General features: G+C 39.2%; 1 protein-coding gene across 5 annotated transcripts in view; it reads right to left on the bottom strand.

The window, feature by feature from the left end:
• SEMA6D (semaphorin 6D) overlaps positions 1–16,109 on the bottom strand; it is a 239,329-nt gene that overhangs the window by 60,902 nt on the left and 162,318 nt on the right. For 4 of the 5 annotated variants that reach the window (XM_032194668.1, XM_032194667.1, XM_032194666.1 and 1 more), the window contains one exon: positions 14,578–14,706. The exons of the other annotated variant lie outside the window; for it this stretch is intronic. The gene's annotated coding sequence lies outside the window, so the exon portion shown is untranslated. The remainder of the gene's footprint in view (positions 1–14,577; positions 14,707–16,109) is intronic. 5 annotated transcript variants of the gene reach the window in all.

Genomic DNA, 16,109 nt, shown 5'->3' with positions numbered 1-16,109 from the left:
GGTGATGTGCAGGCAGGGTATGGTTGTATAAAAACAGCTCAAGGGCCTGCACATTGCAGCCACGAACAGCACAAGCACCTGCATGTATTTTCTGTTGGCAGCAAGAAAGCACAAAGAACAACTGAAGAGGCAGGTGGGCAGGAGAGTAGGCAAACCAACATCTAAGCTAAACTAGCTCAGGCAGTGGCTGAGGCAATCACAGTTGAGTCCAACATATTCATCTAACTGGATTTACCTATCAGTAGGACATGTACACTAATTTAACAGTTTTAGAGGTGTTTTTTTTAAAATGTGGTTAATAAAAAAGGGCAAAAATAGAACCTCCTCTGTATGTCTTGTACCTACCTAAATCAGCAACTAATGAAAACAGATTGTATTTAAGGGATTTTAATATAAATTAAGTTAATGATGACATATTCCAAATAGTACTCTTAGAATCAGTCTGTAATAACAAGCTAACAGATGTTGGCATTTTTATTATTAATTATACATTTCATTATCATATGATTATTGTCAAACATCATTTGACAGCAAAAAATGTATAAATGATTCACATGTTTTATATTGTAAAGATGAGACTGTGTTTGAGTTTTTAATAAGCTGACTTTAATATGCTAAATACAAAATACTCCTTGTTTTAGCAGCCTGAAATAGAGAAAGCTTCCGGATAACATGAAAGACTGACTAATCTAATATAGGTTGAAGCTCTTAAAATGAAATAAAATGCAACAGCTGTCACATTTGAAGGCGAGGCATATATTTTAAGATTACCTAAATTAGCTACAGGAGATAAAAAATATCAATGTATATTTCTAACAAGCATCATTTGCCTCTGCCATTCATATGGTTATGATACAAATGTGCTAGGGAATAGTGATGCTAACAAGTAGCCATCCAATTAAGATAAAATTGGGGAACAATTTATGCAATATTTGCAGCATGAGTGCATTTTACTTAGAATTTACTTAAAATTCATAAAGTTTCATCTTTAGAATGAAACACTGGAGTTATCTTATTGATTTAAAATCATAGTACATGTATCCTTGGGATTGCAGTTTCAACAAAGCCTGCTGTAGGTACAGTAAGTATCTCTAAAAGAACATTTAGGGAGAAAGTATAAATCTCTCTAATGCATATCAGAGCAGACAAGTCAGAGCTCTCCAAATCAAATACTGGTACACTTATCTTTATAATCACCCAGGATCTTTTTTTTTTTTTTTTTCTTTGCTTACTGTTTGTTAGATCAGTGTAATCTTTGTTCACTGAATAAATGTTAAGTACTACAAATGACAATTCTCTGTGGGCTATGCTAGTCTCAAGACATCATTTAAGCTAATACAATCAAACATCAGTCATGTCTGAGAGAAAGGTGAGTCCATTTCAGAGTCAGCTTGATATTTTTTTTAATGGAAAGTCTCATTTAGTAATTGTTAAACAAGTCATAAACATCCTTGCCAAACTCCATCACTTCAAAAGGCATAATTGGTAAATGAAAATGGATCCAAATTACACTCTTTGCTTCTGCAGGGCATGAAGTGCTTGGACATAGTAATAATTCTGTCTTCCTGTGTCCCTCACGCACACTTACCATTTCAGAATGAAGTCTTTCCAATGATCTCTTTCTCCCCTTTGTTCAAGTTTCAGTTAGACCATCCTTCCCATTCTGTATTAGCACAGTTCACAAGAAGGCTATTTCAACTTAGTTTTCTAACACTTATCTGCTTAAAGTGCACATAATGTATGTCTGAAATATAGCCATTATCCAGAGCTCTGATTGTACCAGATTGCTCTTAGCTGACTCACGGAAAATTGTTTAACCCTAAAATGGGTTTTAGACACAGGAGTGTTTTTGAAACTTGAATGTATCTTATTGTTAGAATAAACTTAATTTCTTTTAATTAACCAAGGAGCACTGTCTCACTAAAACTAATGTTTTCTTAAGGACATGGCAACAACACCAGGGTAGTTCCTCACAGGTGGCCGCTGAAAAAAATAGAGCTGCAGAGGTTGCATCAGTTGGTCATCTGTGTCAACACCCTCTGCAATTATTACTGTGCAAGGAGGTTAAATATCAAGTTTCTGTTTCTCCTTGCTATGATTATGCTCTCTTCATTTCTCTTGTTTAGACAATGTAAAATGAACAGTCTTTTCCACATGGCATTTCTCATGCAGTAGCATGATACCAAACCGCCAGGATTCCAAGTGCCCTAGAGGCAACTTGATTTGTGGCACCCCTCTTCGTGATAGCTGTAGTAAATAAATAAATAAATAAATAAATCACTGTAGCAGGAGATTTGCTTAAGGCTGAGAATAAGGAGAAAAGGGTGATATTTACGCTGACATTTTCCAAGTTATGCCACTGCCTGAATGTTCTGCTTTTGTAGGATTACTCCTAGAGGATCTATTTAGGGTTGGTTCTGGTCTAGTCTTTTTATGTTTTATTTACCCTGTACATGTTTACTGTTTGCAAAATACACTAAGCATGGAATCTCCAAGGGTCATTTTCCATTGCTGCCCCCTGCTGTATTATCAGCAATCTGTTCTCCTGCATTTGTAGAAACTGGGCATGATTCAAAGGCATAAAGAGAAGTTTCTCAACAGTTTGCATGCACATTTTTCTTGAGTCATGTGGCCCTGTAATAGTATTCTAGGGAACTGTTGTTCAGACATCCCAGTCCATTTCTCATTATTAGGCTCTTGCTTATGTGACTTCTGTGTGGGTAACACTGTTCTTTCCTGGACATAAGTGTTTGACATATGATACTACCCCTTCAGTCTGCCTTACAGGCAGTATTGGCGGCGCAAGTCCAGTGACTTGATGTTTTGACCCAATTGCCCACAAGTAGTATTGAAATTCAGTGCTGAGTATATCAAGATCTACTTTCATGTCATTTGACTTTCTATCCTAAGAAGAACTGAGAACCTCTTAACACAAGCAGTAACAAGGTTTCTTCTTGAATTAGGGAGCCTCAGCCCCACCAAGACCTGGCAGATTTCCAGTGCAACCTATAAACTGGCTAGAGCTAAGTAAACAAATTATACTGAAATTATAGCACACAAATTTAACCTCTCATTCTGTTTGTGATCTGTCAGTGAACAGTTTACAAATTGTTTTGCTTCATTCATAATTCAAAATCTTTTGGCAAAGCTTTTCAGCAAATAATGCTGTTTGTATGTGGTGAGTTTTTAGCAGATCACACAATCATAGTATCATAGAAGGGCTTGGGTTGGAAGGGGCCTTAAAAATCATCTAGTTCCACACCCCCTGCCATGGGCAGTGATGTCGCCACCAGACCAGGTTGTCTGGGGTCTCATCCAACCTGGTCTTGAACACCTCCAGGGATAGGGCATACACAACTTCTCTGGGCTATCTTTGGGATATTCAAGTCTTGTGATGTTAATAAATTCTGATGGAGACACAGGCTTCCACCCCTTTCTGTTGACTAGGTGACAATTGCTATTAGTATTAAACTTGTTCATATTCAGCATTCCACATAAGTTTCTGCCTGCCTTTTTGCAGAGTAATGAGAAATTTTTCTTAAGACATTATGAAGGCACAAGCATATATTGCAAAAGCAGCCACCAAAGGAAAATAAGCCCAACAAAGAGAATGACCATTGTGCAAAGACATAACTGCAAAATTGTGTGACAACCAAGAAGACAGACTTTTAGCCTTAAGGTTTTTCCTAGAGCCAGCTTTCAGCCTTTTGTGAATCATATTGGACTAAATCTTAGGAAAAAAAAGTGCTTGGCTGTTCAGTTTAATGCTTGGTATAGTAGAAAATAACATTTTCCCTCCCCAGTCTACAATCACATTCCTTACTACATAAATCTAAATCCTACTGACAAAAAAAACAGGACTGAAAATCCTACTGAAAAAGCTAGGACTGGCTAGGCAAGTATATCTTAGTGCAAATATTGTGTTTTCTAATGACAAATATGGCTACCCTGGAAAAGTCAGGGTGATGCCAGACACCAATCCCCAGCAAGCTTGGCAAATCCAGGACCAGGCTCCAACATCACCCCTCCTTTTCACTGCAGCTGTTGGATGAGCAGCTCTAAAGTGAGGACAAGTTCAGCTCTTGCCAGGCTGCTGCCTCATCTTCTCCTTTCTTTTATAGAAGCTACAAAAGCAGCCATAATAGGGTACCAACTAAAAACACACAACTTGCTGTCTGATCTTGGCTGTACAACGCAGTAATTGTCTTCTCACTAGACATGTTTTATTGCAGGAATAATATTGATACTCAAAATGCACCCTTCCCAAATAGGTACAGGCCCCTTAAGTACTCCTGCTTTGCTACGGCATCCTTTATGTAAAGAGACTGTCATTGGTCAAAATGTTTACCTCAAGTTTTTCAATTTTACCACTGAATCAGGGAATAATATACTCTTTGCTCTGCTCTACCTGAATTTCACTTAGACAACAAGCTGGATGAAGTACAGCTGGGAGTAGAAAACCATCTCAAAGCCTCTACATTTCTTAAAAGCTGCATTTAGATGTTATTTCAGCTTTGTTTCAAAGATAAACATGGTAAAACATTGTACAGACTTTGTGAGCCATCTATACAAGAGAAAAGCCTCTATACAAGAGAAATTCTACCTGAGCAAGCTAATTTATGTAGATATTTGTGGAAGGAAACAAAACACTTGAACATTGTTGAAGCAAAATCCTTTTTTTTATTTAAAAAAAAAAAGCTGATGGAAGCTAATGCAATTATTAAAAATGATTCACCAAATGTTTCAATATTTGCTCAGCTGTAAAGTTAGCAGAAAGATTGGTATAAACCTCAAGAAAAGCTTTAGAAATGTTTTAATGACACATAAACCAATACATTTTCAAATGATCACAATCCAGATGGTGCAATATGCTTTGGAACATGGTGGTAGTAGTTCATCACAAGACACTACCATCCATCCCAGCTTTGCACCATCTGCATTCATGAAACCCAACCAGACCTCTTATCCTGACTCACTAACCTGCTGCCAGGCATCCATGCTGACTGCAAATTGTATAAAAACACCAAATCCATTTACAAAGCCTTTTCTGCTTCCTCAAAAAATTCTGTGAATACCATAATGTCTACAATGAATTAACAGCAAAAGTCACACTTGTCTAAGATAGTTTGGAGTTCCAGGTTACTGGTAAGCCTGATTAAACCTTGCATTAAGTCCGTAGCAATCCCAGGTCCAGTTCTTGCTCCAGATACATTAATTAAATGGTTTCATACATTTCCCTCTCTCTCACACATACACATGCAACTGGAAGCATCAGTTGATTGCTCTTTGGAGATCTGGGGACTGTACATTTGCTTGTGCTGATATACATTTGAGAGCTGAAGGACAGAGACTAAATGAACTGATTAGGTTTCTCGATGTGCCTTGGAAATGGACTTTGACCTGATTTCACTTCTCTCTGCTAGGGATTATTTTACTTACCCTGTTAATCAATCATGAACAACCAGTAAACAACCAGTACTCCTATAACAAAATGCCCTTATTCACTCTAGAGGTAGATTTACAGAAAAAAAAAATAATAAAATAAATCCAACCACAACACAGTTTTAAAGAGAAAAGGAATGCTTCACTAATGATGACAAAAATACTATTTAAATGAGAATTGTAAGAAGTTTATATTATCCGCAAGCAAGACTTAAAATTGGAAACTAAATTCATGGACTGAATATTTCTTTAAAATTAATAGAGTCATTCTGCAGTGTTAACATTTTTTCCTTCTGTGCTGTTGCAACCACTCTCCCACTCCTTTATCTGACTGATATGGTAATAACAGGTCCTAGGGCCATATGTTCAAATACATTAGAATTCATGATGACTTTGTTCTAGTTTCTTAGTTCTTATTAAGGCTGACAATCTTCAGGGAAAATGAGCTTTTCTAGCACAACCTCCTTAATGTTGTAAAAGATTAACATATACAAATGGGGTGTTTGACTGCACAAGTGTTTGTGTATCGACTGTAGGCCCGGTCCTGTCTGCACGTGCTCCTGGGCATATTGGAAACAGGCGTCTTGCCTTCAAAGGGAATCTCGTGGCAATGAAATTTACTGGTATGAGCAAGAATTTCCAGGATAAGGTCCTAGACATGTAGATATGAGTGAAAACAAAACTTTGGCTTGAGATAACAGGTTTAGAGTCATAAGCAAGCTGTCACATGCATTATGAAAGCACGAGCTCCTAACCTGGGTCTGACCCTGCGTGGCTGCAGACAAACAAACGTGCGGGCAGCCTGGGTGAGCCTGTCCCATGCTTCACGTTAGGGCACGCTGCTGAAGTACGACTTAAAGGGGTGCTTTTGTGGAGTGAGGGTGAAGTTATTGCAAATCTTAGCAGTACCTGCATGATGACTGGAGGAGGTCGACAGTGTTTTCAGGGTACCTAGAATGTGCAGACATGCAGTTTCAGAGGGAATTAAACTATTCAGAAAGTCAGATCATGTTAGAAAATAGTTTGGCCAAAAAAAGTAGAACCAGAAAAGTATAAATGTTATTCATTGACATCTTCTAGGTGAAATATTTTGACTTTTTGTTCCAAAATATTTTTGACTTTTTGTTCCAGTTGCATTTTGAAACTGACAGATCTATTTGGGGAGCATGGTGGTGTTAAAAAGCAGGTAAATAGCCCTCTTATAGAATAGATTTCTTTGTCTCAGGTCAAAAATGTTTTGTGTTAGCTGCGACTGGCATTTAAATATATTTTTTCCAAGCTAGAGACGGGCAGAATGCCCGATGCCCAGCCTAACCCCGAGCAGTCTGGCCCCCCTCCCCCGGCTAGCCACCCCTATATATTGTTTAGCATGACGTCAGATGGTATGGAATACCCCTTTGGCTAGTTTGGGTCACCTGTCCTGGGTCTGTCCCCTCCCAGCTCTTACTGCACCCCCAGCCTGCCTGTTGGCAGGACAGAGCGAAAGGCTGAGATGTCCTTGGCTTGGTATAAGCACTGCTCTGCAACAATTAAAACATCGGGGTGTTATCAGCTTTCTTCTCATCCTAAGCCAAAACACAGCATTCCACCAGCTACTAGGAAGAAAATTAATTCTGTTCTAACTGAAACCAGGACACACATCCTGGTAGAAGTATAAAACCAAACAATTGTTTCCAAATATGAATACTATTGGGAAAAGCAGCATTGTTGCTTCAGCTCTCAAGCAAGGATTTAGTTGTTGAATTGGGTTATTTGAAAAGTACCCACCATTCAGTTTTATTAAAAGGTCTTTCCAATTAACAAAACAACTGTGTTGTTTAGGATTACAAAAAACAACCAGTCTTCCTCGGAGCTTGTGTCTAGCCATAAATCTGCCATTAGACATGCAAAGATTTTCACTTCTCCTCACATAAGGTGTTCCTGGCTAGCCTTCAGGATACAGGGTCCCATTTTATGCAGTTCAACTACTTTAGTCTGTGACCTTTAAGATTAACTGTTTGGGGATTTTCTTCTCACACAGTTTTTATCCTTTATCCAATTCGTGGAATTGTTTTAGAGCAACTGGGCTTGTGAAATGTGCTTTGTAGAGATTGAAAAAAGACGTAAGTGCTAAGGAAGGCTTCTTATTTATACAGCAAGGCTGTGTATTACATTTGCATAATATGATATCAGAAGAAATAAATGGCACCAGAAATAAGTGTATGGAGGGAAGTGCTAATGAGCTGTGCAGAACAGGGAAAGAGAGTATTTTTTTCACAGAGGTTATGGATTTACAATTTGAGAGAAAGGAAAGTCGAGAATTTTCTTTAATGAAAACCTGAACAAAGGAATATTGGAATAGGATTTTTTTCCCCAAAAATTTATTAAGATGTTTACAGATCTAATTCTGAATATTAAGGAAACATGCATACTAAGTTGTACAGCCAGAAAATGTGTCATTCAGATGCACAGTGGAGCACGGTATTGCAGAGGCAGTTTAACGTGCTAACTAGCTGTGCTCCCCTCCTATTATGTAAAATGGTGAAAGTACCCAAAAAAGTCTAAGATGCAGGTACATATGTAAATGATCAATCATGAGAAAAAGGTATCACTGAGAAGGATTAGACAATGTAAAACAAAGGGAACATAAAACAGATGAAAAAAGGGAGCTTGAGAGGACCTGCTCTGGCAGTCTCTGGGAGACAGTGGTTAAAGTGCAACATTAGCTCAGGTTCAGCTCCTTCATATGTGTTTTTTAGACCTAGTCTATCACTGTGCTGTGTACAGACATTTGAGAAAATGACCAAGTTTATGGATCTGTTTGTTTTTTTTTTTCTTTCTGTTTGGAAAAGGATTTTCCATAGTGCCAAATACGTTTCAATTACTGCTCCCACTAAACTCATTGGGAGTTTTCTCATGGACTTCCATGGGAGAAGAACTAGCTCCTATGCATTAGCAGCTGCCATCCTTCTCCTCCAGAAAGAATAACCAGTGTTCCCTAAAGACTTGAAGACCCGGTGACTGATGCTGCAGCAATACAGTGAAGGGTTGAGCAGGGACAGAAAAGACTACACAGTTTATAGTTATATAGTTTATAGTAAACACTCCTCTAAGATGTCCTTTGTATTAGAAGTGTTCTATATGCAAATGTAGAAGACAAAAAAACTTGAGTGGATGTTAAAACACAAACTCATTGAGTCTGGCTGCTAGTTTTGCTGCTCAGAAAAAAGCTAGAAAACATTTCTTAAAAAACTACTACAACCAGAACACTGATTCACTGCAAGGTATTTCCTGGACAAACACATTCACTGAAGAAACAAAACAAAACCAAGCCAAAGCCCAAACCAACTAGCTGTCCTTCCAATTTATGGCCCTTTTACAATACCTTGTATTATTGATGGGACATGGCTTTGTGATTCTGTTTTTCTATATTTCACTTTTTAACATTACACAGAGAGGAATGCGTATAGTGCCCAGGCAGTCACTGCACCTAGTGGATAATTTTATATCCCACTCACATGCTTGAGTATATATGGTCCCGTAGTGAGTACATCCAATAGACTTTTTTTCTTCAATGGGGCTATAAATACAACTAAAAGCAAAGTACTGCACATAAGGACTTATCTATTGCTTTACTGAGGAATGAAAGATGCCATGGATTTTGTTTGTGTAGATTCATTCTCTCTTACAGCATACTGAATAAATTCATATCTTTGTCTGTTCTTGGAGAGGGGAATTTCTCCGTGGCCAGTGTGGTGCAAAAAGAAATCCTCAAAGCATCAATTAGAACTGCCTACCTATAGTACGTTTTGACCTGCTATGGCTATGGTCTGGGATGCAATTAAGATGATTTTAGTAAGATTTGGTTTCTTCTGGTGACATTTTAGAAAGAAGTTTTCTAATATTTTTATTTCTAATAGTTTTTTGACGCGCTGGGTGGATGAGGGAAAGGCTGTGGATGTGGTCTACCTTGACTTCAGCAAGGCTTTTGATACCGTCTCACACAGCATTCTCCTCAAGAAACTGGCTGCTCTTGGCTTGGACTGGCGCACGCTTCGTTGGGTTAGAAACTGGCTGGATAGCCGGGCCCAAAGAGTCGTGGTAAATGGAGTCAAGTCCAGTTGGAGGCCAGTCACTAGTGGCGTCCCCCAGGGCTCAGTGCTGGGGCCGGTCCTCTTTAATATCTTCATCGATGATCTGGACGAGGGCATCGAGTGCACCCTCAGTAAGTTTGCAGATGATACCAAGTTAGGTGCGTGTGTCGATCTGCTTGAGGGTAGGAAAGCTCTGCAGGAGGATCTGGATAGGCTGCACCGATGGGCTGAGGTCAACTGCATGAAGTTCAACAAGGCTAAGTGTTGGGTCCTGCACCTGGGGCGCAATAACCCCAAGCAGAGCTATAGGCTGGAAGAGGAATGGTTGGAGAGCTGCCAGGCAGAGAAGGACCTGGGAGTGATGGTGGATAGTCAGCTGAATATGAGCCAGCAGTGTGCTCAGGTGGCCAAGAAGGCCAACGGCATCCTGGCTTGTATCAGGAACAGTGTGACCAGCAGGGCTAGGGAGGTGATCGTCCCCCTGTACTCAGCTCTGGTGAGGCCGCACCTCGAGTACTGTGTTCAGTTTTGGGCCCCTCGCTACAAGAAGGACATCGAGGTGCTTGAGCGGGTGCAGAGAAGGGTGACGAAGCTGGTGAGGGGCCTGGAGAACAAGTCCTACAAGGAGCGGCTGAGGGAGCTGGGCTTGTTCAGCCTGGAGAAGAGGAGGCTCAGGGGCGACCTTATCGCTCTCTATAGGTACCTCAAGAGAGGCTGTAGCGAGGTGGGGGTTGGTTTGTTCTCCCACATGCCTGGTGACAGGACGAGGGGGAATGGGCTTAAGTTGAGCCAGGGGAGTTTTAGGTTAGATGTTAGGAAGAACTTCTTTACTGAAAGGGTTGTGAGGCATTGGAACAGGTTGCCCAGGGAAGTGGTGGAGTCACCATCCCTGGAAGTCTTCAAAAGACGTTTAGATGTAGAGCTTAGGGCTATGGTTTAGTGGGGACTGCTAGCGTTAGGTCAGAGGTTGGACTCGATGATCTTGAGGTCTCTTCCAACCTAGAAATTCTGTGTGTGATTCTGTGTGATATGCATTAAGCCTGATGGTGAACTATTTTGGAACTTTCCAGCTTCATGCTTACAGTTGTCACTGTCATTGCTAACATGGGCATAACGGCCATTTCGTATATTTTGGAGTGTTGCTAAGGTCAAGAAAGATCTAGACAAACCTCTGAGAAAGGCAATAAATTACTATTTTGTTCAAAACAGTCTGTCAAGTTATACTCTTAGAACTGAAGAAAAATTCTGAAAACAGACACCCCTTCCCCCTCCCTCCCCCCCCCCCCCCCCTTTGAAACTGGTACTTTTTTCCTAAAAAGCCCTGAAGGTTGGCCAACACTGAAGCCTTACGCCTACTATAGCAATACTGTGGAGTCTTCTGAAAGAAGCAAGGAACAAATGCTCTGGCCCACTTTCATCTCCATGACTTGTTTTTACAAAAAGTCAGGCAGCCTAGTTACATCATATTTTAGCAGTTCAGCTTGGGTTTGGAAAAGTGCCTGACATATAAAGAATCTGGAAGTCTTCTCTTATCTAAAAACTAGTCTGTGAACACTTCAAACCCACAGAAGAGTACTTTATATGTCAGGTGGTCCCAGTGAACTCACCAGGGACAGCTGTGAAGAAGTGCTACCTAGTTGCATGAAATTTCACTATCTTGTCCTAAACTGGGAGTGCCCACTACCATGGAGGAAGTTGCACAGCTATGCTGGCACAGCATTGCGGTGGAACCATAGAAGACCTTTACTGTAAAACACACCTGTGTGCCAACCCAGTGCTACAGGTCTGGCAGGCCTGGGGCTCCCTGTGCCACCCTCGCTGGACACTGCAGACATGGCCTTGGGCAGACACTGACTGCCTCTTGCTCTGTACTACTTCATCCATGGGAGAACCAAGTGTATCCCTGACCCATACATCACGAAGCAGGCCTGTCCCTTTCTACATCCTTTTCATTTATGTCAGGGTTGTTTTGCATTTTTGCTGTTTGCTGTGTAAGTCGCAGCTAAAAGTTTCAGTCCTGAGCAAGAAGTAAAAGCAGGTTTTGCTTTTGGTTTCCTAAGCCATATTTCACAATATTTGTTATCTACTTTTTCAAGCACTGGTGTTTTGGCAATCAAAAAGTCTCAAAAACTCAACAAAACTCTTACAGCAATCTGGGTTTAGCCAGAAAGCTTTGTCAACTCTGGCTCAGCAGAGTTAGTTATCCTGGTTAATTGGATCGATGGCGACAACTGTAATTACTAGAGATGAGATTGCCTGTACTGTAATTACATTTCAATCTTCAATGTGAGCTGGACTGTAGAATACATACTGCAGATTCTCCCAATTACAAACAGGTTACGGAGAGCATAGTACTTCTGTGCTAATCATGTTTGTTATTATATAGAATAAAAAAACATGCCACCAGCTAAAAGAACTGTTAATCTGAAGCGGTTTTGCTGATTCAAATGAATTAATCCACAAAGCTTTACCGCTACATGGTTTTTCAAGATAACCACACTATAAAAACACTAAAGGTTTTTTTAACCTATATAGTTACTAGATATTCAGCACATTACAACTGTCAGCTCTTGCTCTGATATTCATTTGCAGAATGTTAATAAAATACCAGCATTTATAAGAAAAAACCTATCCTTTCAAAACCATAGTAATAACTAATTTTTTTAAGTCCAATGTAAGATGGAAGCATACACTATGCCTGTAAGAGCTTCTTCAAAGAACAAGGACAAAGAATGAGGAAACTACATGGATTTGTCCTTTGATTTAAGCTTACAACACATCAGTGATGAATACAACTTAAAGGAAAAGGAGTGTGTTTCAAGGTAAAAGGATGCTGAAACTTTTATTTTCAAAACTACCAAAACTAGTAAAGACAGTATTTTATTCTGCTTCACTGAATACTCAGCCTTCTGTGGTCATGGACACTTGTGCTGGCTTTTCTTGAGGGCTCCAAAGAGGGAGGATTATGTATTTCTCTAATTAGGTTTAAAAATGTTATTCCTGATTTGAATGCACACCAATATAAATATATTAACTTCTTTTGTTTCCCAGCAAGGTCACTACCTTGGTTTTATGCTGCTCATACACTAATTTTGCTTATTTTTCAGTGCTTATTTATAAATATCAATGATTCATATTTGGGGAAGAGGGGAAAAAATCTTTTTCTCTTCTTTTTGTTCTTCTTCTTCTTCTCCTTTTTTTTTATTTTTTAAAAAGTTCTAAGGCTCAACTATGTCTGATATATTAGAGACCACATAGGTTTAATGAAATCCATTTATGATTTTATGAGTAAAATCTGTCCCTGAGCACCACTTAAACTCACATATGCCATCACAACAGAACTGAAGTGGTATGTTAGCAGGGAAAAGGTCTTGCTCCTGCTCTTTTCAGAGGGGTGACTGAGTTTCTAGTATTTAAATCCACAGTTTTGCATTCATGCAGCCATCACATTCTCCTCTGCAAGTGCCAAGTGATGGCACTGCAGAGAAAGCAAGCGCCATCTGTCTCCACTGCATGTGCTATCCATGCCATACTTTGCAGTGGGAAGAAAGAGGGGCCCTACAGGAGGCTGCTACTCTTGCCACTCCCTCTGCAACTCCTCTCTGGGCCCACATGGTAAGGAGCAGTGGCTGGGGCAGAGCAGGCGAGGCATTGACTCAGCAAGCTGCAGCGCAGAGGTAGACCCATACCAACAGACGGGCAGGCACATGCTAACTCCCCATTACAGCAACTGAGCATCACGAACTGATTTCCCACACCACCATGTATCCTCAGGACCATGTATCCTCAGGACCACTAGCCTCCTGGGGCTAGTGGTAAACCTGGGGGAAATAATCTATTTTTTTGTTTCACAAGTAAGAATTTTCCCAGAAACTGCATTCTAAAGACTAGCAAATGGGAAAGGGAGAAGCGAGAAAAAAGTTTTCTAGTTCAGTTCAAACCTAGTCTGAACCTCCTTGAAACATCACTCAAATATTAGTATAGTACCAATCCTAAACACAGCTTTACTTTTTCAAATAGATATTAAAAGTAAATGTTTGATTATCAAATTCTGGATAAAAATGTTTTCTAATTATAACCATTTTCTTTCACTCATTTTTTCTTTGTATATCTTGCAATTACTTTTATTTAACAGTTTGAATCTAAATATACAGCACTGTGGAAGATTCTTGAATTAAAATGGCATTATCTTATCAGGCAGTATTACTGAGCTTTGTATAATACATGCTATTGGGGATATTCAATTTATTTCAGCTACTGTTTAAGCTATGATTTCCCCAATGTTACAAATAGGCTAGCTCCTTATTGTCTATTTTGAAAAGTTCGGTTTTGTATTTCAAAATGAGCCTATGAAATTCTGATTAAAATAAAATGCTCAAGCATACATTCAACCTTAAGCATGTGATTCCCTTGAAACAAATGGCTCCACTTACATATTCAAAGGTAAGCTTGTGCTTACTGCTTTGCTGAGTTGGGGCCTCAGACAATTCCAGAGACTCTAATATCACATTTGCAAACCAGATGGTACTGCCTTAGTTTAGTAACAATGGAGCAAAGTGTCCTTCGTTTATACTTTAATCTTAGAAAATGAGATCAAGACATTTCCAGCAACTAGTTGATTGATACTATGTGAAAGCTGAACAACCTTGTTAATTAGGCAGTCCTGCTGGAGTGTCTGAAGTGCACTGCAACCTATAATTAAAATATAACATTACAATGATCTGCAGAGGCAACCTGCTCTATCCCCCTTCCAGCAGCTGCCATGTGATGCAGCTACAGAGGTTAGCAGCTTACGGTTTTATAAAAGGATTAGAAAAAAAAGACTGGAAAACCAAAGACAAAAAACTGGCCTTCTCCAGCTAAAGATCTGAGTATTCAGCAACTACTTTCTGTTTTATTTGTTTGCATTCCCAGCTCCCAAACACAAACAACAAAAGCAATTTGCGGACCCCAGAAGGCTCACTCCCGAAGAAGAGCCTTTCTGGCACAGCAAGGCAGAGAGCAACAAGGGAAGTTTCTCGGCTACACTGGCTCAAGGCAATGAATATTCAAGAGCGCTTACCTTAACGAGGGGACAAAATCTGCGGGGAAATTGAATGGCGGGCAGCAGAGGGAAGAGGGTCAAGTTCAAGCAATGACACACCGTAGAGGTTGGTTTTGTTGAGACTGTCCTGGAATTGCTTCGTTAGGGCTGCAGTGAGAACCGCAAGAGGAAACTTAGTGCACAACTTCTTTATATACGTTTTCCTCAGCTACTTAGTAATTAGCTTGGTTTGCAGATTACATTCCATATTTTCAACTCAGCAAGCTTAGAACAAAGCTCACAGATGGATGCGCTATTTTGATGCAATTAACTGAATATTTAGATATATTCTTATTACAGTTTCGGACTCTGTATAGAAATGTTTAGTTTAATATATCATTGAGACAATTGATGTTTCTGTAGTTTTAATTACTCCCAAAATTCGTAACCACTTTCTGAGCTCTGGAGGCTGGATATTTGGCTTGGATATTTGTTTTGTCTTTATCTAAAGACACTTTGTGCAACCGAAAATATCCTTTCTGGAGATGGCAAAATGTGATGCAAAAAACAACAACAACAACAAAAACATTTAAAGTCAAAACTCTGAATACTATATAAACCAGAAAGTGTTAAGACAGCTGAGACTTCATATAATAAAAAATGGGTTGATAAATTTAGTCCAGAGTATCTTTCCCAATAAACAATACCAGTGTCCCTGTAGGTAATATTGTTTCTAGTTCATTGCATATCAACATTCACAAGACAGTTTATTTCAAAAACTGAAAAAGAAAAACTATACAAGCCTGTTAAAACCTTATTATTTATTTAAAAACAGTAAGGAATGTGTCTTAAGTTATAAGAAATTACCGTATTTTATTGGTTCTGAGCTCTGGGAGGAAATGTGTATGCAATTATAGTATGTCTTCTGCATCCATCTGCTAAGTTTATGGTAAGAATAAATCGTGGTTAATCATGTACAGTTTTGTATTTGCTCATAACCACAACAGTAATGTGTATGCACAGAGCATCCTGCTGTTTGTTATTGGATTTTTCCTAATTCATATAGTATTTCATGTTTTGCTACTGACGACACAAAGCTCTCAGTCTCGTGTGTTAAATACAATCACATCATTAAAGTGACCAAAGTTCCCAAACCTTGCTGATTATCATAATATACATATGGATCAATGTATTTGTTTGCAATTTTTTTTTTTTTTTTGAGGGGTGGGATGGGTTTTTCATAAATGGTAATGAATGTTAGCTGTGTCTCCTGGTAGAATAGCAATGTGTGCCTGAAATAGAAGAGAATATTCTTATTTACAACTTGACTCTTGTGGTATTTCCTCTGAAATTTCAGTTGTAGATTTTAGAATTAACCTTGTATTGAAGGAGGAAAATTCTCTTAGGCACTGTCTGTTTTAAGGCTGACTCACCTTTGTGGTTATTTTTTTTATCTCCATGTCCTTGTTTTTCTAGTATCTTTGATAGTTCTAGTCTGAATGGTTGAAAAGTCTCTCATTTTAAAAATCAAAACTAAAATGCAGAATTAAAATTCTCTGCTCATAATATTA

The sequence above is a fragment of the Aythya fuligula genome, chromosome 11 (genome assembly GCF_009819795.1).
Source record: "Aythya fuligula isolate bAytFul2 chromosome 11, bAytFul2.pri, whole genome shotgun sequence".
Taxonomy (NCBI): Eukaryota; Metazoa; Chordata; class Aves; order Anseriformes; family Anatidae; genus Aythya; species Aythya fuligula.
This window is presented reverse-complemented; position numbering and strand designations above follow the sequence as displayed.